The 27,192-nt window shown below is 43.1% G+C and overlaps 1 protein-coding gene across 1 annotated transcript in view; it reads left to right on the forward strand.

Moving 5' to 3' along the window:
* Nucleotides 1-27,192, forward strand: part of Nxpe2 (neurexophilin and PC-esterase domain family member 2) — a 98,083-nt gene that overhangs the window by 33,788 nt on the left and 37,103 nt on the right. The window lies entirely within an intron of this gene.

Below are 27,192 nucleotides of genomic sequence, written 5' to 3' on the forward strand. Positions count from 1 at the left end.
ATAGACATTGGCAATGTGAATTGACATCAGTTTTACGAGACAGGCTTGCTATGTCTTCCTGGCTCTATGAATCAAGAGTAAAGAGAGAGTTTTAATCACTTATCAAGGTCATCCAGTGAAGTCCAAAACAGGGTGAATTCCAGGTTCCTGTTTTCATGGTCTCTGCTGCTCAGAGCATTTTCTACACTCAAATGTACATGACATGAACAAGTTCAGGTGGCTCTGAGGGACTGCTTATTAACTGCCATTATACTTAAAAAAGTCTCCATCTCTGCATCCTTATGCCTCTATCTCACCCTAGCACCTCCTTATTCATCCTCCTCCTCTCTGATTCCTAGAAGCCGTGAAGAAGCCTCTCTGCCTTCATGGTCTGCCCCATGCCTAGAGATACGGGTCCAAATGAGCATGGACCAATCAACTAAAAGAACCATTTCCTCCTTCAAGTTCTTTGGGTCAAGCATTTTGTCATAGGAGCAACACCCCAGAGAAACTAATATAGAAATTTCAGGGAGAAGAATGCTAGCTCTCGAATTCTCAAACATGTGAAGCTCAAAATTACGTAAAGCCAGCCCTATGTAGTCCACACACAAGTAATCATGGTTTTCTTGTGATTTCCCAGGAAGCTGAGAAATGAAGCAGCAAGTCTACATCCTTTTACTTCAACTCAGTGAACCTTAGAAAACTTCAATATTAACAGCATGCGTCTTGTGTTTTCTCTTGTTCTGGAAAGGTCTCTTGACCTTCTAAGTTTGTAGTAGATAGATCTGCTTGTTCAGACTGTGATGTGGTTGGTTTCCTGAACAACTCTCAAGGACTCAGCACCTCAGGAGGCAAGTATGAACACCTAGACATCTGTGTAACTTTGGATCAAACTTTACACGTAGGTTTGCCTGGTTATCCCCAAGATAAAAGAGGAGGGCTTTAACTTTAGAATTTCTAAGAAGCCTTGTTTGTCCTTGAAGAGTGCCTGGAACGTCTCTGCCACTAAGGCTGTTTTAGTTATGTAATTATAATATAAGTGCATGCCTTTATTCTTGAAGAAAATATGGGCTAATGTGGGATCACTTGGATGCAGATGTTAACGACATACATCCCATTTTGGAATATAAAAAGATGCGTAGTTTAAAGTGCAGTGTTTCTCCACAGGACTTATTTCTTCTTTCAGGATGACTTTGTCTGGTTCTTCATGTGGAATTGAAACTCTCCTTTTGTGAAAGTTATTGCTGCTGTCCTTCAGAGAACCCTGAAGGGGTGTCTCTGTTCTCATTTAGCTGTCTGCTCATGGCTGATTAGAATGAAGATTTAGACCGGCAGGAAGAAGAAATACAGGCCTGATTGTCCAGGCAGTTCCGGCTGGTGCAGACTACAGAGACCAATGGATTAGGTTTCTTCTGCCTGGTCTGGGCCTGGGCTTCTGAAGTCTGGGGTTTTTATTACTTGCAACTGAGCAAACACTGTCTTGGAAAGTACTGGAGATGGGTGATTGTGTGACTTCCTTTTAGAAGCCCAGGAGCAGTCAGGTCCCTACTTGAGAGTGTACTCTTTTTTTTTTTTTTTTAAAGATTTATTTATTTATTATATGTAAGGACACTGTAGCTGTCTTCAGACCCCAGAAGAGGGAGCCAGATCTCATTACGGATGGTTGTGAGCCACCATGTGGTTGCTGGGATTTGAACTCAGGACCTCTGGAAGAGCAGTCAGTGCTCTTAACTGCAGAGCCATCTCTCCAGCCCCGAGAGTGTACTCTTGATCTCAAGGAAATAAATGCTGCCATTTATTCTAGAAAGACCTCCATCCTGGGCAACAACTAAGAGCTTGGGGACCATTCCAGTTTCCTACTGTTGTGATGATAAGATGTTCTGACCAAAAGCACTGTCAGAGAGGGCGGGTACTGTTTCCTCTCACATCTGTAGCGTAAGTCATCGCTGAGGGGAGTCAACACAGGAACTAAAGGCAGGAGCCTGCAGGCAGGAGCCACTGCTTGCTGTCTCACTCTCTGGCTCCTTCCTTCCCTTCTTAAGCAGCTTTCTGATGTTGCAAGGCCCACCTGCCTAGGGATGGCGGCCCCCACAGTAGGCCCTCCACCATCAGTTAGCGACACAATTCCCCCACAGTAGGCCCTCCACCATCAGTTAGCAACACAATCCCCCACAGGCAGGCCTGTAACCAGATCTGGTCAGTCCCTCACTGGGGCCTTTTCTCTAAAATGACTCTAGGCTATGTCGAGTTCACAAAGTTAAGTAGGTCAGAAGGCCCTGAGTTTTAGAGGTAGGATGTTGTGCTCCACTTTGCACTGGAGTATAAGATGAGGAAGATTCTGAAATTCTCTTCTTGTTAAAGGACAAGTTCTGTCCAGGGAGATGCAGTAAAAACCCAGTTTGGGCTCTGAGTCTTCAAGTGTAACGAATCCTAGAGCTATGAAATTATTATTATTATTATTATTATTATTATGCTTTATAGTATCCTTTTGATAACACTGGACTGATAGTTGCAGACTTTTATTAACAATTAAACCCTCAATAAAAAATAAGGCAGTCAAGTAAAAGGCTGGGCATGCTCCAGTGGCAGTGTTTGGCTGATGCATCTCTGTAGGAGGCACAGAGGTCTCAGTGCTCACAGGGGTGGAATGGACGGAAGGCTGGAGAGGACATACTCTTTATCTGTGTGCCCAGAGATTCTCTGGCATTGAAAAATCAATAACCCTCTTCTAAGATATAGCACTACCTTTTAGAAAATGCATTAGAATGATCTAAAGGTGTGAGTGAAACGGAGAAAACCTCTAGGTCAAGGTAGCCTCCGTTTCAAACATTGTATATAGGTAAGGAGTCAAAGACTTTGGTATGTGGAGGGCAAGCACAGTTGTTGTAAATTTTAGTCCAGCCCAGTTCCTGCATAAATTAACACAGCTCCCCACACTGACACAACCTAACACTAGGAAGCACATGCACATTTAAAGCATAATTGTCTGGTTTAGGAAAAGAGCTGACAAAGATTATCCTTCAGGAATGAGCTTGTCAGGAGAGAGGGCCTCGTAACCATGGAGCCTTGAGGTGGAATTTCAAATTAGAAAGGAAGGAACATTTTATCAGAGTGTGACAGGGTCCCAAAGGCTTCTCTTCAACTTCCAGAGGATGCTTGGTGTGACTATGGTTAGGACTAAGGGTGCCTGTCACCAAGGCTGCCACCATAGTTTGGTTCCCCAGGACCCATACTGATTGAAGGAGAGAACCAAGTCATAAAAGTTGCCCTCTGATCTCTACACATGCACTGTAGCACATATGTACACACAGGTGTGCATGTACACACACACACATACACACATACACACATACACACACACACACACACACACACACACACACACACACTAAATGTAACAACAAATACAAATAAAACCTGGAGACAAACTTTGTTAAGAAAGGTAGATGAAAAAAGTCTCGAGAAGATAAACACTATAAGACAGCATGGTGAGAGCAGGAGGGAGGGAGGGAAGGAAGGAGGGGAGGGGGAGGGAAGAAAGAAGGAAGGGAAAGAGGGAGGGGAGGAGGAAAGGAAGGAGGAAGGAAGAGACATAAAAAAGAGAGGGGGGTGTTCTATGACCATATAATAATAAGTTACTCAAGTCTGTACTATTTTGTACAAAATGTACTAATTTCAATCCAAAAATGAAACATATAGAAAGGTAGAGGAAAAAATGGCACATTCTTCGTACAGTATAGGGGCAAATAACAGGTCCAGATCCAGTTAAATCACAGAGATGGGAATTTTCTAGTAGAAAGTTAAAAAATCACTTTGTAAAATGATTTATTTTGTAGAGGAATTGAGAGTACAGAAAAATCAATTCTACTTCACTTTTATAAAATTTCACAATAATATTTCTTTGTACATAACTAACTTGACTGCTGGCTTCATATTCCTTCAGGGTAAAGAACATCAGGTAAAGAATTATGTCCTTGCTTATCTTAAAAAATTCTTTCTTTCTTTTCTTTTCTTTTATTTATTTTTTGTGTTTGTTTTTTGAGACAGGGTTTCTCTGTGTAGCCCTGGCTGTCCTGGAACTCACTCTGTAGACCAGGCTGGCCTAAAACTCAGAAATCCGCCTGCCTCTGCCTCCCAACTACTGGGATTGAGGGCGTGTGCCACCACTGACCAGCTTTTAAAAAAAATTATACTCCATTTTAAATGTCATATTGCTAAGGCTCTGCACACCTGGAACTGTTATTTGCCCCATGCAATAGGAATGTGTCATTTTCTCCTCTGCCTTTCTACATTGTTTCATTTTGCGGTTGATAATGATACATTTTGTACAAAATAGTACAGGTGCTGCTGGTGTGCTCAATGCCTGCTAAAGTCAAACTCGCAAGAAAGCTGGAAGAGTGCAATGGGGGAAGTCAGGAAAACGGTCTTGAAATCCTTATGTTGTTACAGTTACGTCTGTGCTCATCTGCTATGTTTCTTTATGCCCTTCATGTCAAAGGAGGTTGAGGACTGAGAGGTGGATGATCTTAGCAGTTCTCTACTCTCTTCTGATAGACTTCAGGACGCCTTTCTGAGCTTGAAGGCAGCTGGTGTCTAGCTGAACTTTTGAGTTTGGAACCAGTTGCATCAGCAATACTCCCGGGGGTGGATATACAAGGATGAATTCTTCCTAATCAATGGAAGCCTATGCAGCCGCCTTGGACAAATCAGGTTGTTCAGGAGACAGAATTCTTCTCCTCCCCCCTCCTCCCTTGACTGTCCCTCTCCACTGCCTCCCTCTCTCCTGGTCTGCCTCCTCCTCCTCGAAGCCTCTCTCCCTGCTTGCCCCTTCTCCCCCGCCTTCTCTTCCTGCTCTCTCCTCTCCCCTGTCTGCCCTCCCTGCCTTCCTTCCTGTCTGCCTCAGTCTCCCAAGTAGTTGGGATTATAGGCCTACACCAAGAAGCCCGACTCTCTTGAAATGCTGAAATAATGGTAGAATTCAAAACTTTCAGCCTTTTACTGTAGCTGAGCAGAGACTCACACTTCTTAAAAGGTGGTTTGAGTTGTTTATGTCTTCAGGAATGTAACTTCCCCCAAAATTCTTATCTGCAATCAGCCATCTGTGAGCAAGCAAAGTACTGGGCTTTTGCAGTCCAAGTGATAATTATCTCCAGCCAAAGAAACCTCAAGCCTGTTCCTAGATTCATGAATTCTAACTTGCAAGATTAGTGTCATATCCACAGAGGGATTATTATGTAGTGTGGTTTCTGCAGATCAAATTCAAGAGGGTCATCCAGCTTATAAACTTATACCAAGACGTTACATACAATTGTGGGTCCTAAAGAGGAAGTTTTGCTTGGCAAGAAATATTTCTAAATTATTACACTCTAAGTTTACTACAAACATCAGGATAAGAAAACAAATTCAGGGACTGGAGAGATAATTTAGTGGTTAAGAGCACTGGCTATATTACCAGAGGGCTCAGGTTCAATTCCCAGCACCACTTGACAGCTCACAGCCGTCAATAACTCCTGCCCTGGGGGAATCTGATGCCCTCTATTGGCCTTCATGGACATTGCACTCATACAGTGTATAGACATATAGGCAAAATATCCATATCCATAAAATTAAAAGATTAAAAAAGAAAGAAAGAAAGAAAAAGAAAGGAAGGAAGGAAAGGAGGGAGGGAAAGAGAATGGAAGAATGTAGGAATGGAGAAATGGAGGAAGGGAAGAAAAGAGGAAGGGAGGAAGAAACTCAATAATTTGGAAAAATAAACCAGATAAAGTAAACTAAAGAGGAGACTGGGTTAATGTGAGTACAGCCAACCCTCCATATCCATTGGCCCTCTCACAGTGCGTTCAACTAATCAATGATCAAAAGTTTTGAAACAAAAAAAAATTATCTGTGCCATATGTTTGCTTATGCAGACATTTTGTGCTCTAAGAATGCAGTAGGTCGGCTGAGCTGGTTTTCCCGTTGCTGTGATAGAGCACCATGTCCAAAAGCAGCTGATGGAAGAAAGCTTACTTCAGTTAGGGGTTAAGTCAGGGCTGAGAGGTCATCTGAGGAGGAAGGCAGAGCAGTGTACCACCGGCAGCAGAGCGCCAAGAGGAGAGATCCTCAACCCAAGCGTGTGGCCAGCCCCAGTGATGTACTTCCTCTAAGAAGGCTGTGCTTCTCAACCTCCCCAGTCAGTGCGAGCAACCGGGGATCAAGGGTTCAAATGTTGGAGCCCACGGGGACATTCTCATTCAGACCACGACAACACTTAATTTCCTTAGTTGGTCCTTAGTGGGACCACTGAACATCATTTTTTAAAAGAGGAATTGATAACAAGGTGTTATGGAGGGTAAATGAAATGAAATGATAAAAGCAGATATGTCCAATTGTCTTACTAGAAGGAAAAAGAAAAGATGCACCCAAGGGAAGGAAATGGAGCTTGGAAAGCGACTTGCAAGATCTCAAACTTTATTCCAAAAATAGGAAGAGCAACCTGAGTTCTGAATGATTTGATCTAAAGAAAGACAAACGTGTCCTTTAAAGAGCTGGATGGAACATATTTTAGGAGGAATGAATTATAAGAAAGAAAATGGGTGCTTCTATTCAAAAGAGCTTTGTGGAGTTGGATTTGAATTCGAGCTGTCAATTTAGGCATGTATCTTCAAAATATACCCACAGACTTACACCTGTACCTATGCAAGGGTTTGCACACAAATGTATCCCCAAGCTCTGATCTCTGAGTTACTCTACTATAACAACAGCCAGTGTCCAGATTGTGATTTCAAAACTCTCCAATAAAGAGAATCAGAATTCCTTGGAGAAGCATTTGGTTCACTCTGGAACTTTGACATGGGACATGAGAAGATTCCGGAGCACTTTATAAGGCTTAGGAATTACTTAGAAAGAAAAAAACCTGAGGTCAGGTCAAAATGACACAGAAACCTAATCTGTGAGAATTCCAAGTTATTAAAGAGCAAGTTACAAAGTGGGGGAGCAGATACAGCTAAAATAAATTTAAAACCTGTCAGTCTCTTCTGATAAAAATAAACAAATGCATTGTGATGTGACACAGGTGAAATAGCTGTCTACTGCAGGATTCTAAGCAACAGTCAGAGTAAAGAGAACACAGCGTGTCTGGGTAATAATAATTGCTGTAGTCAAGATCTGCTGCGTCTGAGGCTGGCTCAGCAGTGAAGACCATGGTCCATTCTTGAGAAGGTGCTGGGTTTAGTTCCCAGAACCATATTGGGTGGTTTCCAACTGCCTGCGACTCCAGCTTCAGGAGATCCAATTCCCTCTCCTGGATTCCATGAGCATTTACCCTCAGTATATATACCCACACTCAGGCACACATAACTGCATATGCTTGAAAATAATAAACCCTTTTTAAAAAGTGATTGCGATAAATCCTAAGAACAGTGGGTCCAGGTTTGAGAAGAAACAAGGATGTCTTTCTACCAGCGTATTTTCAACTTTCAAAATGGAAAAATGTCATTTTCCAGTGGAGGAAATCGCTAGATCTCACCATGCCTCATAATTGAAGGTTAACATCATTAGGGTGTCTTACTTTGGGTCTGCTGAGTTGAGAAGGGCATGCTGATTCTGTGGTATTCCTGAGAAAAATAACCACGTCAATGTACTCAGGGAGATCGGAGGTAGAAGAAATTTGATAGATGTTCTACAAAACATCTAGCACCATCTTCCAAAATGTATGAATTGTGATGAATATGCTCCACTCTTTAAGTTTTGTTTTACATTTAATTGGTGGTGGGGGGGATCACTAAGGTATGCCTGTGTTGGTCAGAGGACAACCTCCAGGACTAGGTTCTCTCCTGCCGCCATGTGCGACCTGGGTATCAAACTCAAGTCACCATAGGGAGCACTTTTACCCACTGACCCATCTTATGGGCCATCTTCCAAAATGTACGATCGTGAAAAATGATCATGACAAGTGACTGTCGGAGTGAAGGAGAGGAAGGAAAAGTGACAACTGTTCATAAGTGCAGCATAAATCAGATTGGATGTGGGGACAGAAAAGGGATATTAGTGAAAAAGCATATGAAGTCAGAATTAAGTGTATAGTTTGGTTGATAGCTGCTGACATATCAGTATTGTATTTATGATTTGAACAGTGCTGTCTGAAACTGTATGAGGGATGTGTGAGCACCCTGTGCACTAATTCTACAACTTTTCTATAATTCTAAAATTGTTTGATGGTGACCTGTCCTCTAGGGCACGTTTGTTAAGGGTTTGGTCCCCAAGATGGTTTGACTAGTAATTCATGAAGCCTTTGAGAGGTGGAGTCTTAGATTATTATGGTCATGACAAGAAATCTAACTTTAAAATGATATTTTGGGTTGGGGAAATGGTTCAGGGTCAAAGTGTCATGCAAGTGTGAAAATCAGAGTTGAAAAACCTCAGACCCCATGTCAATGCTGGGAGGATGTGGTCACATATGTGTAATTTTTTTTAGGGTCTAAAAGCAGATACTGGAAATGGCTAGAGCAGGCTGGCTACCAAACTAGCCATCTCGGTGAGCTCTGGGTTTGATAGAGAGACCTTATCTCAATGAATAAGTTGGAAGAGCAATAGAGGAATCATAAAAACATCACCACTGGTCCTGGGATGTGTGCCCACACATAGATGCGCTTATATGCATGCATTAAAAAAGGAAGAATAAAAATTAAAATATTTACTTTGGCTCATAGTTTCAGTCTAAGGTTGGCTGGTATCTTAGGGTTTTACTGCTGTGAACAGACACCATGACCAAGGCAACTTTTATAAAAATAACATTTGGTTGGGGCTGGCTTACAAGTTCAGAGATTCAGTCCAGTATCATTAAGGAGGGAGCATGGCAGCATCCAGGCAGGCATGGTGCAGGAGGAGCTGAGAGCTCTACATCTTCATCTAAAGGCTGCTAGTAGAATACAGGCTTCCAGGCAGCTAGGATGAGAGTCTTAAAGCCCGCACCCACAGTGACACACCTACTCCAACAGGGCCACACCTTCTAATAATGCCACTCCCTGGGCTGAGCATATACAAACCATGACAGCTGACTCCATTGTCTTGGGAGTGTGGATGAGGCTGGGCATCATAAAGGCAAGATGGCACAGTAGGGAGAGCTGCTTATATCATAGTGGCCAGGAATCAGAGAGAAAGACAAAGAGAGAAGAGGGCAGGGGAAAGCTATCCCTTTAAGACCATGACTCACCTACTTGCTACCTAGGTTTTCCTTCCTCATTCCCCAACCTTCTAATAATAATATTATTATTATAAATAATAAATATTAGTGGATCAATCCACAGGGAGAGGTGATCTGATCACCTCCCCAAAGTTTACCATCTGGCAGTCTTCCTCCCTCCCTCCCTCCCTCCCTCCCTCCCTGCCTCCCTCCCTCCCTCCCCCCCTCTCTTTCTTTCTTTCTTTCTTTCTTTCTTTCTTTCTTTCTTTCTTTCTTTCTTTCTTTCTTTCTTTCTTTCTTTCTTTCTTTCTTTCTTTCTTTCTTTCTTTCTTTCTTTCTTCTTTCTTTCTTTCAAATTTAGAGACAGGGTTTCTCTGTGTAGCCCTGGCTGTCCTGGAACTCACTCTGTAGACCAGGCTGGCCTCCAACTCAGAAATCCGCCTGCCTCTGCCTCCCAGAGTGCTGGGATTACAGTCGTGCACCACCACTGCCTGGCTGGCAGCAAGCATTTAATATTTGAGTTTTATATTCAAATCTTAAGAGGCCTTGTAGATCTGTAGATCATGGGAGGGAGGAACACCCTTTAAGGAAACTCACACACACACACACACACACACACACACACACACACAGAGAGAGAGAGAGAGAGAGAGAGAGAGAGAGACAGAGACAGAGACAGAGACAGAGAAAGAGATATATAGAGAGATCCCTAATAGTGAGTTATTAGAATATCAGTTGTTGTTTTGCCACAAAAAAGTAGACAAAATTCACATAATCATTCATTACAAACAAGAGAGATTTTGGTGGCACGAGTCACCATCAGAGAACCTTCTGAAATTAGAAAAGAAACCCAACCAGTGCAAATGAATGAGGCACATTTAAACTTTATTTTCTTATCACTATCCAGAAGGACACTACTGCCATTTTGTGTGAGGTGATACTTTATTATATGGGACATTCTGGTGCATTCCAGGATGTTGTCTGTTCTTTGCCTCTTGCCCCAAGCTCCTGTAGGAAGCCATAGTCTTTACAGCAATCTCTAGGGTTTCCAGATCTCACCTAGTCTAGACAATGACATTGTAAGAGGAAACAGCCTTTCATAAAACGGTTTCTGTGGAGGGGGTGGAAGAGTTGCTTGAGGTGATTATGCATATAAGGGGATGGGAATGGAAGATGGCAGGTCAAAACAGATGTTCTGAGCACTAAATAATCTTTTCAGATCCATAGATTCACTAATAATGGCACAAGCTATTGTACTATTCCCTTTCAGTGACATCACCATTAAATGATAGACAATCTAAAGCTGTGTGTGACCTGTGTGTGTGTGTGTGTGTATGATATAACCTCTGAAGATTACTGTATATGAAAGGGGGAAGGTAATGGACCATACAGAGCAGCGTCAAGCCTAAGCATCATTACAGGGTGCAATGTAAAATGTAAAGAGGAACAGGTGTTCAGAGGAAAAAACTAGTGGAAGAATCTAAATCTGAAAGTCAATTAGGGAGTTAGAAGATCAGATTAAAGAGCTCTCCAAGAACCCAAGGAGAGTAGAGCTGAGAAAATAAGAAAGGTCAGCTAAAATGTATGGAACAGAGGAATAAAAACATCGGTATGCACCTAATCTATACTTTTAAAAATATTTATGTATTTAAATGTTATGTGTACAACTGGTTGCCTGCATGTTTGTGTACCCTGTGAGTGCGGTTCCCTTGGAGGCCAGAAGAGGGCATTGGACCTCCTGAAACTGAAACTGGGGTTACTGACTTATTGACTATAGTGAATCACCATGCAAATGCTGGGAATTGAACCCAGCTCCTCTGCAAGAGCTTTTAATAGTTGAGCCAAGTCTCCAGCCCTCAATATCTATATCAAATGGAAATCCCAGCAAAGTAAGGGGGGGGGGACCTCAAAGAAACAAAACTCAATTCATTATCTTCAAGTGCACATGGATGAAAAAGTCGCTCAAATACCAGACTGAGTCACAAAGGAAATCTAGACAACTTGCAAATTCCTCATTTAAATGTAAATAAGAATGAAAACGTAAGGTATTTGGCAGCGAATAATGATGAAAGCACTTTATATTGAGCCTTGAACATGCCACCAGATTATGTCAAGAAGGAAATACGGATATGTAAATGCAGTTATAGAGTAGCAATGTGACTAAACGGTTCTGACTTTGGCAGCACATGCACTAAACTGGGCAGGAGATGGAAGATTTGCATGACCTCAGTGCCAGGAAAGACCAAATAAAACCAAGCCAAGGGCAGAAAGCAACACAATGAGCTTGAGAAAAATGGAAGTGAGGAGGTCGTGAAGATATCAAGATACCAATACCAGTTACGACAGCAAGAAACAGGAAAAGTCATCAACACAATACAGGCCGATTCTTAGCGAAAACGTGGGGGGAAAGTGAGCAATTCAAGTGAAGTTGAGAATTAAATAATTATACAACTAATTGGGGGTTTAAAAAATGCCTGTCAAACACAATGTTGGAAGGTTCTGTTTTTTATCACGAGGGAAAATTGGAATAACCTTATGTCAGCAATTTGCATAGTTTGACATGGGGGGGTCTGGTTTTTGAGGCACATTATTACAAAATGGATTGGAGGAGAAATAAAAGGACCAAATTAAAACAACAGCAACAACAGTAATTATTCCGTGCACCGTGAGCTCCCTCCAGAGTGTGGCCATGAAGGGAGTGTGTGGAAACCTGGGCTCTACTGCAGCCAGGTGATCAACCCTGACTGGGTGGGGAGGGCAGAAAGATGGGGACTGAAGGGGAATGGGAGGGGGAGGGGCCTCTCTCCCTGGGGGACTGAAGGGGGATGGGAGGGGGAGGGGCCTCTCTTCCTGGAACTATTAAGTCTCCTTTCAGAATATGTCAAGGCCTTAAAATTTTTATAACTTATCTTTAACCTTTACTGTATTTACACATACATTATTATGTTTTGTTCTATTTTCCTTATAGATCCTCTGCATACGTATTATAGATTCTGGTTAAGTGTTTTTATTGAATTCCTGAGTGTGCAAATGAATGGGTCTCTGTCTATATCTGTTTCTTATGACTTCTCTTGGCCTCTTCTGTTCGCTTTGTCCTTCCCAGTGCATTAGTTCTTGTAATATAATATCATGTCATATTATTATACTGCAACATATTATAGTATACTATTATCCCTTAGAAGCTGGCTTGTTTTCTAATGAGGATCAGAATGAAAGGAGAGGAGAGGAGGAACTGGGAGGATTAGAGAGAAGTGAGACTGTAATCAGAATATCCTTGTGAGAAAAAAATCAATAAAAAAGAATTACAACATGATAAAGAGTCTCCTATGAATCATACAAGACAGGACACCTTTTGCAGAGCCATGTTTCAAAAGTGAATGTTTAGAAAGCTGGAAACCATGCACTTAATGCACTTAATGTATGTTCTGATGACCTCCAAGGACACATTACTCCTTTCCCAGATTCAAAGCTGCAATGTTCTGAGAATCATTTATTTATTTATTTATTTATTTGTTTGTTTGTTTGTTTGTTTGTTAGGACTTGGTTTACAGCCCTCTTGTGCAGCTCTTATTACTTCCTGTTGCCATAATCATATCCAAGGAGCCAACCTATGATCTCACTGAGCAAAAAAGGAAGTGTGTGTGGGGGGCCAGGGGACATCCCTTAAAGTTCTTTGAGCAGTGGTGACTTCAGCAGCCACTGAAATCATACATACGGCTATTGTTAAGACATTTAAGCTGTATATACAGCTACTTTTAAGATATCTAAGCAGTACATACAGCTGTTATTAAGACATTTAAGCAGTTGTTGTCCTGAGAAGCTCACACTCATACCCAGGTGTACACTAACCTAAATGCATCCGTCAATAATCATGCTGGAGTCTGTGTCAAGCTCTTCTGAAAGAGTTATTTTACTTTTAGTTATGCACACCCTGTGTTAGCACCCTCAGAGAACAGAGGCTTTGGATCCATGTGGATCTAGAGTTACATGGTTATGTGCCACCTGCCCTGTTCCTCTGTAAGAGTCATGTGGGCTCTCCACCACAGAGCCTTCTCCCCAGCCCCTGAAAGTCCAACTCTGGTGCACACTGATTGGCCCTAGCGTTCTTTTCTGCAGTATAGTCAAGAATCCTGTCATCACTGAGTTGAGGTCTCTGAAGAGACTACCTATGTTGGGCTGTGTCTTCAGCTGTGGCTCCTGGTGCCTCTGACAAGCACCAGAGGATTAAATCACTGCTGTTTGCCTCCCAAACAAATACAATGGAAGGAAAATGGCTCTTTTCTGGTGTTCTTTCTCTTAGCCTACAAAGCCAGGAGCGTTGGATAAATCCCTCCGAGGAACAGTCCAAGTAAAATACCTGACCAAAGTGCCATGGAGAAGGAAACTTTTCCCCCTCTCTGCTTCCTGGCTGTCAAAATGTGAACTGTTCTTCTCTGTCACACACTTCCATGATGGGTCAAAATCAGTGAGTGATGAGCAGACACAAGCCCTTTCTCCCTTAAGGAGTGTCTGTCAGCCATCTTGTCAAGGTGATGGAAACATATTTCAAAGGGACGCCCCACTGTTTTACGTCAATGCTCACTCGTCGCGCTGAACTTAAACATTTACCTGGTTGAAACCTCTAGTGAGCAATATAAATCCCAGAGCCACCCCCAACTGCCTGAGACCATTTTTTTGGTTTGCAGCCACAAAGCTGCAATTTTCCAGGACTCTCCCCAGAAGTCCTGTCTGCAGGGAAAAGACTTCTGCTAAACTCCTTGTGCAAACCTAGTGGTTCCTGGTTCTGCCTTGTCAGACTAACCCTATCCAAGACATCTCCGGAGCCACCTCATGTATGTCTCTTATAGAGAGAGGTGGAGAGAGGGTTTCATAGCAACCTCTTAAGAGGTACCTTGAAAGTCACCAAAATGACTCTTCTCAGGAGACAAGCCTGTGCCCACACTTGAGTCCGTGTTATTTTCCCCTACTCTCTTCCAGGAAACACATACTGCCACTTGGATGGGTCTTTCTCTCAGCGCTGAAGCCTATATTAAAATCTCTTCAATAGCATTTCAATTTCTGCCTCACTCCATCCCTTTTGTCCTGAGATTCTTTTCAGTGTCCAAGCTGTGAATTCTACTTTGGCCTGAGTTGGCCCTGAAAATCTAGGGGAGCTCCTCAGTGTGGGACAGTGTGCAGCTGTGTTTCTGTTCCCTGACCACTGACAAAGCTACCTAAAGTTCCCAGTCTTTTAGAGGACCCCCAGGGCTCTATGCTTTCTTTTCTCTTTTCTTTCTTTTGTGTTTCTTTTCACCATTCCTATTTCTTTCACGTCTACTGCTCTATTTAAGGCTGTATATTTTTCCTTAAGTGAATTGTGGCACTTTCTATTATTTTTCAGAAAAATCATCCTGTCTACTTGTTTAAACTTTGCTGGTTAATAAGTTTTATAATGCCCTGCTCCCTCTCTCCCTCCCACATACCCTCTTGTGCCTTCTTCCATCCCCACACCTTTCTTTTTCTCAACCAGTCTTTAAAAGAATCATGTTTCAAGTGTTTTCAATGAACCTAATTTCAGCATTACTCCATGTACAGCATACATTTGGTCTTTGTCCCTGACTGCAGACAGCGTTTTTAAGGGTAAGACACAAGTGTCACCTGTTATTCATATGAAACTGTTTGGTCATATTTAAACTCCCACCAAGAGACTGACCTAGTATGGGGCCTCAGCGCTGCCAAAAACACGTTTAGAAAATAACAATGTTCTGTCACATTCCAGAGAGGGGCAGAGAAACAAAGAGTAAGAGATAGAAACTCTCCAACAGTGAAATTCGGGGGAGAATGGGTTGGCTAAGGTCCCTGTGTTCTGGAAAGATAGCATTTCTAGAAGAGTCTGAGGCAGTGTGGGTGACCCTCCCCCTAATCCCTCCCCATGTGTGACTGCATTTGCCTGTTTGTCCTTGCATCATTTATAGTACACCAATAATAGTAACTCAGACGCTTACCCAGAGTGCCGTGAGTTGTCCAATGAGATTGTCACATGCAGTGCAGAGCACAACTCTCACTTCAAAGGGAACCTGAGACCGTTTATGCCGGAGCCAATTAGGAATGCTGGTGACCCAGGGAGGCGGAGTCAGGTTGTCCTGAATAATGTGTTCCAGTGTGGGAAAGGTTTGTATAAAGTCTTTAAGATTTACAGAACAAGAGCAAGCACAAATCAAAGTACTTTCAGGTCCTCTATAGGAATGCTGGGAAGGAGGGTAACAGCAGACCTTCAAACATGCCTTTTGCATTTTCAGATGCTACCTGATAAGAAAGTCTCAGTTTTAGCTGATGGAAGCCAGTGATCTGCTAAGTCAATCCATTCCAGAGAATCTTTACCTGATAATCAGATCAGGGCAAAGGGAAAGCTGGTCTAAGATCATTTTGGCTCTGGATCTGCAACATTCCAACCCGTGATAAAAATGAAGTTCTAATCAGTCAATCAGCCTGGCAGAATCTTTACACTTAGATGTGACTCCCCCACCCCTCCTTGGAAACGTCAGCTGACACAAAGATGAAGAGAGGGAGTTTGGATAGCTCAGTGTCCAGCAGTTAATCCACAAGGGGTGACTGTGTGAATTTGTAACTGTGGTGAAAAGTGTTGGCCACTTTGTGACATGGAATCTTTACCTGGGGACAAGGCCGGGGTGGAGTGTCTGGGCTGATTGTCAGAGTCACAGTCCAATGGTACTTTAGCATACCCACTTAATGTTCCTGAGCTGCCTGCAGGCTGCTGGGTGAAGGACATTTGGTGTCAGAAGAAAACCTGTACTCTGTTCCATTTTGACGTTTTAAAAATGTCTTGCTGACTGGTTGGGATGGTCTGTGTTCTGGACCCTTCCCCCCTACCACACCCTCTCTTTTCTCTCATTGTTGACATAGGGTCTCACATGTGGGTGTTTTGCCTGCATGTATGTCAGTATAGCACGTGCATGCAGTCCCTGTGGAAAGGGTGTGGGAACCTCTGTGAATGGAGGTCAAGGTGACTGTGAGCGGCCAGGTGGGTGCTGGAATCAAACTTGTGTGCTCTGGGAGAGCAGCCAGCGCTCTTAAACACAGAGCCACCTCCACGGTACCTAGTTAAGTTTTATAAGGATTTTTTTTTTGAGAATTTTATACATTTCCACCTCTTCTTTTTTTCCCTTCCAACTCCTCCATGTCTCCCAGTATTCTCGCCTACTCATGCCCTCTTATTTGATTATTGTTTTTCACACACAAACACACACAAACACAAACACACACACACACACGCACACTCACAACATACACGCTCATACATACACAGTCACACATACTCATATATATTCACACATACCTACATACACACACATGTACACATATACACACACTCTCTCACACAGACATGCACAGACATACTCACACAATCACTCATATCTATACTCACACATACACACACATACACACACCTACACACTCACACATGCACTCACACACTCATATATGTACACACATGCATACTCACACACACTCACTCTCACACATACACACACACTGTCTTTCACACACTAACTCTCTGTCTCTCTGTCTCTGTCTGTCTCTGTCTGTCTCTCTCTGTCTCTGTCTCTCTCTGTCTCTGTCTCTGTCTCTCTCTCTCTCAACAGCTTGTTGAGTCTATTTAGTGTTGCTCCTATGTGCCCGTATTGACCACTTGGAACTATATAACCTATCTGGGGCTCTTCCCTAGAGAAGACCAAGTCCTTCTAATGCAATTATTAATTAATCATCTGCAGCTCCTCACCTGCACTCAGCCTTGTGACATTTCCCCCACCTACACCTGCATGTAACTGGTCTTATTTAGGTGGCCATAGTTTTGAGAGGAAGTCATTCTGGAAGTTAGCTTTGCCCTGAGGAGAGAGAGCAGATGGTTTGGGACAAAAGAGTTGACTCTGGTCAGTAAAGAGTGTCTGTTTAGCCTATCCCATTCTGTGACAGTGCCAATCCAGGCATCCACATTTCAGCGGAAGCCTGAGATCAAGATGGTTATGTAAAATTTGATTTTTCTATATTTTGATATATATTTGATTTTTCTATATTTTTGATTTTTCTATATATGAAAAGACAGAATTTTACTCTTGTAGTCCAGGATGACCTGGAACTTGTTATGTAGCCTAGGCTGGACTCTGACACATGAGGATTTCCCCTGCCTCAGCCTCTGAGTGCTGGGATTATAGGTTTGATCCAGCACTTTTGGCTCTGAATTTTTAATGTTCTTGAATGTCTTGAGCAAAGAAAGATGACAGGGAGGGAAAGATGACATTTGTGGTGGCCCTCCTGATTAGATGTCCCCTAGTGCCTCAGTCACTGTTTTGTTGCTTCAAAGAAACACCATGAGTCTTACAGAAGAAAGAACTTAATTGGGGGCTTGCTTACAGTTTCAGAGGGTAGGGTCTATTATTATCACGGTGGGGAGCATGGTAGCACTCATGTGCTAAGCAGTAGCTAAGAGCTTTACATCCTGATGGGGGGGGGGGAGAAGGGCGAGGGAAGGAGGGAGGGAGGGGGGGAAGGAGGGGGAAGGGAGGGAGCGCAAAGCCCATTCTTTCCTGGTATCATACTTTTTCCAACAAGGTCATAACTATATTAGGTCGTAACTATATTAGTCTAAGGAGCCATTTGTATTCAAAACACCACACCTAGTATTCTGCACTGTTTTACTGGTTGGAAACAAGAGTTCTTGAGAAATGAGTTTCTAAGACTCACAGATTGACACACTGGCTGGAGTTACAACTTTCAAATGTATAAAAGTGTTTGGAGAAAGAGATTTTTTAAATGTAAAATCTCTCTTATCCTTGATTTAACAATTTAAGATTAAAGATGAGAAAGACTCCTAAGTAAATACTATAAACATATTTACTGGGCCAAACCCCTAGGAAAAACTGTCCTGGAGGTGACAGTGTCTACACATGACACTTTAATTTTCCAAGTAAACTCAATGGTCTTGTTTTATAGGCAATAAGAAACTTGCATTTCCTCCACACAACGGCTCTATGTATCCTTCACAGGGCAGCTTTAAAGATTTTAAAGGTCTTTCCTGTTCATAGTCTAATTCCATGATTGATGGTTGGCAGTGTTCTTGTCTGTTCTTTCTATCTGCTTCTGGAAAGTTCAGGACTCCAGCTTTCCTAAACAAGGAATAGTTCATGCATTTGTAGGTTAGAGAGGCAATTTCTGTAAGTCTTGAAGGGTGTGCTCCAGAGAACACAAGGAAAGAGATAAGCATCCTTGACAGAGCAGGTCTGAAGGGCAGAGGCTGCAAAGACCAAGCTAGGCTTGGTGAAGGTGGCACCAGCATGTGTGTTCACCAAGGCAGCATTTGAAGCTGGACAGAAGACCTGTGCTGGCTCTCAGTATAGGGCCACTCTCCTCTGCTCTTTATCCAGACCGAGGTGCCTGCCTCTGATGCAGATAAAGATACAGTTCACACTAGTCACCAGCTCTGGGGAGACATACCTGAGTTGAAATACTTGTTCTGCCATAGAATGCCCCCACCAAATCCATGCATCTGCTTCCTGTCCTAGAGCCAGCTGCAGAATTGTGCCGTCTACATCAATACAAGGATGATACAGTAAGACACACTGAGGTAGTGAGAGAGAGGTCACATTGACATAACTTCGATCACAGTGTCTAATTTATAATTAGCTGTTTTGGTTGGTATCTTACTGCATCTGGTTTATAAAATAAGCTTTAATATGGGTATGAATACATGCATATGAAAACAAATAATACATGTTCTCTAACTTACAGTGGGTCTAAGTCTTACTGAAAACCGAGAATATCAGGAATCATACATACATTGATTACAGCTATCTTACCACGTGGTCAACATTAGCAGCACAGTGCATTGCATTGCATGGGCTCTGTTTCTCCTTTTTCTTTTGCTCCTAAGGGCGGGCTTATGTTTGTGTATGTTCAAGAGTGATATATGCATGTCTGTGGATATGAAATTCCCCTAGATATGGAGTTACAGGAGTTACATTGTAAAATGCCTAAGGTAGGTGCTGGGATTCAAACTCTGGTCTTTTGTAAGGGCTGTACATGCTTTTAACCCCTAAGCACTTCCCCATGCCCTAGCCCCTTCCTTGTTCATTTTGTTTGTTTATTTGTTTGTTTGTTTGAGATGGGGTCTCCCTGGCTGGCCTGAAACTTACATTATAGAGGAGGCTGGCCTTGAACACATACAGATCAACCTGCCTGTGCTTTCCAAGTACTGGGCCTCTTTTTTATTATTTATTTATTTATTTATTTATTTATTTATTTTTGGTGCTTTTTTCTATATTCTCTGTTTACATTCCAAATGCTTTCCCCTTTCCTGGTTCCCCCCTCCCCATCCATATGTCCCATAAGCCCTCTTCTCTCTACCCATTCCCCAATCAACCCCCTCCCATTTCTCTGTCCTGATACTTTCCTACAATGCTGGATCAAGCCTTTCCAGGACCAGGTGGGCCTCTTTTTTAAAAAATCAGTTTTGGCCAGGCTGTGGTGGTGCACGCCTGTAATCCCAGCACTCTGGGAGGCAGAGGCGCAGGTGGATTTCTGAGTTCTAGGCCAGCCTGGTCTACAGAGTGAGCTCCAGGACAGTCAGGACTACACAGAGAAACCCTGTCTTGAAAAAACCAAATCCAAAAAAAAAAAAAAACCCAAAAATCAGTTTTATTTATTATTATTACTCTGTGCATGTGCACAGGTGCATCTGTGCCATGGCATGTGCATGTGCATGTGCATAGGTGCATCTGTGCCATGGCATGTGCATGTGCATGTGAATAGGTGCATCTGTGCCATGGCATGTGTGTGGTGGTCAGAGACAATTTTCCGGAGCCTGTTCGCTGCCTTGTGCTGTAGATTTCACAGATCAAACTCAGATCACCAGGGTTGTTCAGCAAATGCTCTTACCCACAGAGCTATCTTACTGATTCAGTTTCCCTTGTGGCTGCAGCAATGCAGTCACCTCACAAGAGAGTATTGTACTGCATGTGGCTCAGGACATAATCAAAACTCAAAGAATGCTTTACTCTGGCTGTGTATTGCTTCCCATCATCAAAAAAATCTAAAGCTAGGAGGATGAATCATGAATCAGGAGCTGTACGGGAGTAGTTATTCTCCATGGCTTAAAGCACTCACTAGATATTTGGGACCCCCCCCCCCCCCCACACACACACCCACACCCCGCTCAACAGAAACCACAGTACTTCGTGACATGCTGCAACTGTTCCAGATTTCACAAATGGTATTACAGCTGGGTATGATAGGAAATGCTTGTAACCCTAACACTCGGGAGGCTGAGTAGGGGGGATCTCCATGAGTTCAAGACTGGCATGGGCTTCAGAGTGAGGTCTTGTCTTGATTTCTTCCCACCAAAGCCATTTACTTTGAAATAACAATAATTATTTATTTGAAAAACAACTAAATATTACTGTGTAGCCTTTTAGATAGCAAAGGCAACTGCTTCTACGCCTGTAAGTAAAAGAGTTTGAAAATTCTTTTTCAATGCAATTTTGTAACATTTTAATCTATACTTCTAAGAACACTGTGTGGAGGGGTGGAACCCACAGGCCACCAAAGAGTTCCATGTACCAAATAACAGAACATTTAAGACCTTTGTATCCACCATAATACCATTCTGTTAACTTTAATAAGTGTAAGATTCCCATTTACAAGCCAATCCCTGTCCCCAAATTTACAGCCAGAATATATCTTTCTCATTTAAATCTTGTTCTCAGACCAAAGTAGAGCAGACCATAAGGACAGTCTTAGCTGCAGACTATTCTACAGAATGGGTTACCTTCAAGAACACATGCTTTCTTTTCCTTTTAAATTGCTTTAAAAAATATATGAGGTTTTGCCTATATATGTGTATATATATATACATACATATATATGTATATATATGTATGTATATATGTATATACACATGTATACCATGTGTGTACCTGCTTCCCACAGAGGACAGTGGAGAGTGTTGGTTTCTCTGGAACTGGAGTTACAGTTGTAAGAGCTATACGTGTGTCAAACTGAACTGGGGTCTTCTGCAAGAACAGCAAGAACTTTCCACCTCAGAGTCATCTTTCCAGCTCCTACATGCACATCCTTTAAAGCTTAATTTTCTGCAAAATCTATTCTATTTCCCTGCTGGGCCATGGTGGCGCACGCCTGTAATCCCAGCACTCTGGGAGGAAGAGGCAGATGGATTTCTGAGTTCGAGGCCAGTCTGGTCTACAGAGTGAGTTCCAGGACAGCCAGGGCTATACAGAGAAACCCTGTCTCAAAAAAAAAAAAAAAAAAAAAAAAAAAAAAAAAAAAAAAAAAAAAAAAACCAAATCCAAAACAAAACAAAACAAAACAAATTACCTATTCTATTTCCCCTTCCCAGGGAGATCCACATTAAGCCCTCCTTGTTTCTTAGCCTCTGTGGGTCTGTGGATTGTACAATGATTATCCTTTACTTAACAGATAATATCCACTTATAGTGAATACATATCGTGTTTTTCTTTCTGAGTCTGGGTTACCTTACTCAGGATGATTTACTTTTCTAATTCCATCCATTTGCCTGAAAATTTCATGATGCCACTTTTAAAACAGCTGAGTAATACTCCGTTGTGAAAATGCACTACCTTTTACATCTAGATTGTTTCTAGTTTCTGGCTACAGTGAACATAATTGAGCAAGTGTCCGTGGGGTAGGACGGAGCATCCTCTTGGTATACATACCTAGGAGTGCTGCAGTTGGGTATTGAGATAGATTCCCAATTTTCTGAGGATCCTCCATATTGATTTCCATAGTTGCTGTACAGGGTTGCACACCTACCAACAGTGGAGGACTGCTCTCCTTGCTCTACATCTTTGCCAACGTGAGCTGTCACTTGTGTTTTCGATCTTAGACATTCTGACAGGTGCTAAGATGGAATCTCAGAGTTGTTTTCACATTTTCCTGATGGCCAAGGATGATGAACATTTCTTCAAATGTTTTGTAGATATTTGAGATTCCTGGGGGCTGGTGTGGATGGGAACAAGAGGGATCACGTGGGAGGGGAGGGGGATGGAGGGAGAGAGTGCTGGGAGAGACAACTGTGATTAGGGCGCTTTTGGTGGATGATATAGAAAATTATATACTGGTACTTTACTGGAATCTGCAAGTCTCTTTGTAATGGGGGATATAAAACCTAGACTGCTCATCTTTCATAACTAGGCCCAGCTCCCAGCAGTAGGGCTGACATTAACCCAGTCACAAAACTTTTGACCTGCATTCTGTCCTACCTGCAAGGTGTTCCAGGGTAATGGTGGCACAGAATTTGTGGGGAGGCCAACAAATGACTGGTAGGTCTCCAACTTGAGACCCATACTGTGAGAGAGAGCCCATGCCTGACTCGGCCTGGATGGCTAGGAACCAGAGGCTGGACAGTCCAGTTGAGAGACTCACAAAAGAATCAAACAAGACAGGTTTTAAAAAGTATATGAAATGACTCCTAATGATATTCTGCCATACTCTAGACAATTGGACTTAACCCAACTGTCATCAAATAGGCTTCATTCAGCAACAGATGGAAGCAGATTCAGAGATCATAGCCAAATACTAGGTGGAGCCAGCGAACCCTGCAGAAGGGGAGGAAGAGAAGGGATTGTAGGAGCTGAAGACACCGAGAGACCAAGGCGGACAGAATCAGCTTAGCAGAACTCAGCTTAGTAGGGCTTCACAGACACCGAACCGACAGCCATGGACGGAGGCTATATGGGTCTGAGCTAAGGTCCTCTGCATACATGTTTTGGTGGTGTAGCTTGGCCTTCTGGTGGGAATTTTAATAGTGGAGGTGAGGGCTATCTCTGGAATCTTGTTCTTAGAATTCTTTTCTTCCTACTGGATTGCCTCATCCAGCCTTGATATGCAGATCTGTGCCTGGTCTTATTGTAACTTTTTATGTAACTTATTTTATATTTCTGGGAGGCTTTCTCTCTCTCTCTCTCTCTCTCTCTCTCTCTCTCTCTCTCTCTCTCTCTCTCTCTCTCTAATTAGTGGGTCTTGGGGAGAGAGAGGTGAGTGAGGAGCTAAGTGGGAGGAGGGAAAACAGCTGTCAGGATGTAATATATGAGAGAATTTAAAAAATTAATCAATTAATTAAAAATAAAAGCTTTATTTTCTTCCCAGGGATCCTGTCTTCCTAACACATTTTGTTTAGTTTGAAATGAGCCCCAAAGGGCTACGGATGGCTGTCTCAAGCACTACTGTTCCTGAAGTAATGTGAACCTGTCTGGATAAGCTAGTTTTGTCTGACCTCTCAGAAACCAAGGTTATAGCCAGACTATGTAACTGTAAACCCCGAGCAGTAAGGCCAGCTGGAACACAGTCGACTCAGGGTTGAAGGGACTAGGAAGCAAGTAAAATGGCTGCACAGTGGGTCAGGATAATCAGGCCACGGTTTCTTGCATATATTCGTCATGGCTTATGTTTAATAACATACGTTGCAGATCAGGGGATCTGAGCCGAGAGGTTAATACTCTCAGAGTTCTCAGCACGGCCCTCCAGGATGTATCTACAAATCAGAAGATTGTTACATCGATAAAGATTATTTGACGCCTTCCACGTCATGCGTTCCTACCTATTGGCAGCCCCTCTCGTTGGAACTCAATTTTTAAAGAAATCCTTAAAAGTTAAGTGGGCTTCACTGAGAGTATGGGAACTTTTGAGACTTACTTTGCCCATAAAGATACTATACCTACCGATAGCCCCTTCAGTGTCTGTGAGCTCTCAGGAGAGCCTGTGAATGTACTGGACTCCAGAAATCCTCCTGCTGTGGTCGGGCCTCCGGGAGGGAAGGGGTCAGACCCTCCCAGGACCTGTGCTAGGAGTTAGAGGTGGGGCAGCAAACATTGTGATTTTCCAGCTTGTACAATACCCTCCATGACTGGGGCAACAGCAGGAAAAGAGCTCTTCCCTTTGAAAGGAGCCCCAGGAATGTGGTGTGTGAGAGAATTTAAAAATTAATTAATTAATTAATTAATTAAAAATAAAAGCTTATTTTCTTCCCAGGGATCCTGTCTTCCTAACACATTTTGTTTCATTTGAAATGAGCCCCAGAGGGGCTAGAGTTAGCTGTCAGGACTGGAAGGAAACCGGGCTTGGGAGAGGCAGGAAACTGGCTTGAGCTGAGATAGGATAGAAACTGAAGTTTGGAGGGAGGTGATATTAAGTTTACCCAGAAAGATCTTTCTACCTGCAAATGTCCATAAGAAAACAGATGCAAAAATCCGTGCTTGGTGACCTACTGGAGGCCTGTGGGATACATAAACGGAGGGCATGGCTACTCCAAGGTACGGTCCAGGGGAAGGGTTTTTATTGTAGATATAAGGGGGTGCACTGCCGGAGGGGGGGACCTCTGTAAGAGTCCAGAGCAGGAAAAGGCAGTGGTAGACTGACCTTGGCCTTGAGGGAGGTGGAGAGGGAGAGGAGGATGGGGAGAGGGAGAGGGAGGGGGAGAGGAAAGAAAAGGGGGAGGGGAAGGAGGTGGAGAGGGAGAGGGAGATGGGGAGGGGAGAGGGAGGGGGAAAGGGAGAGGAGGATGGGGAGGGAGAGGGAGGGGGAGAGTGAGGTGGAGAGGGAGAGGAGGATGGGGAGGGAGAGGAGGATGGGGAGGGAGAGAGTGAGGGGGGAAAGGGAGGTGGAGAGGGAGAAGAGGATGGGAGGAAGAGGGAGGAGGAGGTGGGAGATGGAATGGAGGATGGGGAGGGAGAGGGAGGGGGAGAGGGAGGAGGAGGGTAAGGAGGATAGGGAGAGGCAGGGGAAGGAGGAGGAAAGGGAGGAGGGACTAAAGAGAGCAGGCCCAGAGGAATGCCTAGCAGAAAGGGTGAAGTTCTATAGGAATGAGAGGCTTGGGACAAGAAGCCCACGAACCAGGTAGGTTTAGGGTGGAGGGCAGGATGAGAAGGGTTGAGAAGACAGCAGGGGTGTGTATAGCAGCAGGGGCAGCAAGTGCTTTGGTATTATGCTAATAAGGCAGCACAGCTGTCTGTCCTGAGTTTCTCTTGGAGCGGACACTGGAAAGACCAGAGGCTTTTGTATAAACTGCTGAAGAAGGCCAGCAAAGCAAACCTCTGCTTAGAAGTGAAAACGTATCTGCTTTGGAGCAGCAGCACACTGGGAGTCTCAGGAGTGAGAACCTCACTGGGGAAGGTCAGTGGGTGTTTCTTAGTGGTTCAGCTCTGAGATAGTGATGAGAGAGAGGTGTTCAGTTGGAAACACAGAACAAGTTCCACCCATTATGGTAATCAAGCCCTATAATGAATCATGTGACCATGTCTTGGGCTGCATTTGCATTGTAGCTCTGCTGTCCCCTGCTTCCCCTTACAGTTGTGGTAGGACTGGAGGGACAATGGGAGAGGGTGAGGCATCACCTTGATGGCACCTGTCAGACGCCAGTCATCTGATTCCTGGTTGCTTCCTGGACACTGTGTTGAGAATTCTGAAGCTGATGGTACTCCAGCAGTGAAGACCATTATACAGGTCTTCACTGTAAATACAGATGGAGTATTCCAGAACTTCACAAGCTTGAGTTTTCTGTGGTTGGCAATGATTTGTCAGTATCCAGGAGAGAGTCTGGAGAGGAAGTGCCCCTTCCCCTCCTGATTTGGAGAAATAAGATAAGGAGGGGAAACTTACTGTATTCTGAGGACTCTGACCTAATCAATGGGCTAATCCTTTGGTGGATTAATAGAATAGATGATATAATAGATACTGAGAGTTGGCGAGAGACAGGAGAGGGAACCAATCAAAGGGAGGTCACTATGATTAGCTGTGTCTTTCCTGGAGCCCTTGTTCCATTCCCTCTCTCCAATTCTTATCATTTATGAGGTAAACAACCTCATCCACAAGCACGCCTGTTTCTTTGAAGGTCTGTCTTACCACAGGCCAACTGCATGGAGCCAAGTGACTGCAGACAGAACTGGATGAAACCATGAGTTAAAATAAATCTGAATTCCCTCAAGTTGTTCCTACCATGAATTTAGTCATATTAACAAAACACACACACACACACACACACACACACACACACACACACACCTCAAGGAAAGATTAGTGAATGGAATTCAGAACACGGAACAGATAATCATTATGTTTTTTTTTTCACTGCCATGTTGACTCTCTTTAGAATCACCATGGAAGTACACCTCTATGGTAGTGTTTTCAGAAAGGCTAAACTGAAGAGGGAGGATTTTCTCTGAATGTGAGGGTCTCCATGTTACAGGCTAGGACCCTGGGCTGGGTAAGGAGAGAAAACAGGCAGAGCGAGCACTTGTTGCTCTCTGCTTCCTGACTTTGTGTCCCCGCCGCCATGTCTTCCATGCTTTGATGGACTGTTGCTTCTGAACTAAGAGCCATGTAAACCTCTCCTTCCACAAATGGCTTTTTGTCAGCGTTTTGTCACAGCAACACAGTTAGTAGCTGGAGTGTGGCCTGTCCTGGCATCAAGTCGGGTTCAGCTTTAGAAAATGAATTAGTGCAATCTCCATACTCTATATAGCGAGCTCAGTAGAAAGAAAATGACAGAATTTAGTATTTTAAATGTTAAAACTCGAGATATACTAGGAATAGAAAAGAGTGTCATTAGCTCGCTAAGTGAATTAGGAGAGCCTGTTTTAAATATTGTCCTATTGGGTAAGAAGACTGAACCTGTCCCACTAGGACAAAGTCAACAATGTTGCTTTGGTTTCCTTTATCCAATATCTTATTCAGAATCTCATCAAGAAATGAATGAAATAAAAGGCAAAGTAAGGGGAGAAGAGAAACAAAACTGTTTTGCTTCATAGACAACATTATTAATTGCATTTAAAAATCCAAATAATTCATTAAAAACAAACAAACAAAAACAGACAAAGTAAAACCAAAAACTACCAGAGCTATTTAATCTCAACAAGAGTATAGGGGGGTCAAAGTTAGTATAAAGTTGTATTTACTTTACCAATTATCAGTTTAAAATTAAAATTAAAAGCACAGAATGATTTGGAATAGCAGTAAAAACATGA

Source organism: Apodemus sylvaticus, chromosome 7 (genome assembly GCF_947179515.1).
Source record: "Apodemus sylvaticus chromosome 7, mApoSyl1.1, whole genome shotgun sequence".
In the NCBI taxonomy this organism is placed as follows: Eukaryota; Metazoa; Chordata; class Mammalia; order Rodentia; family Muridae; genus Apodemus; species Apodemus sylvaticus.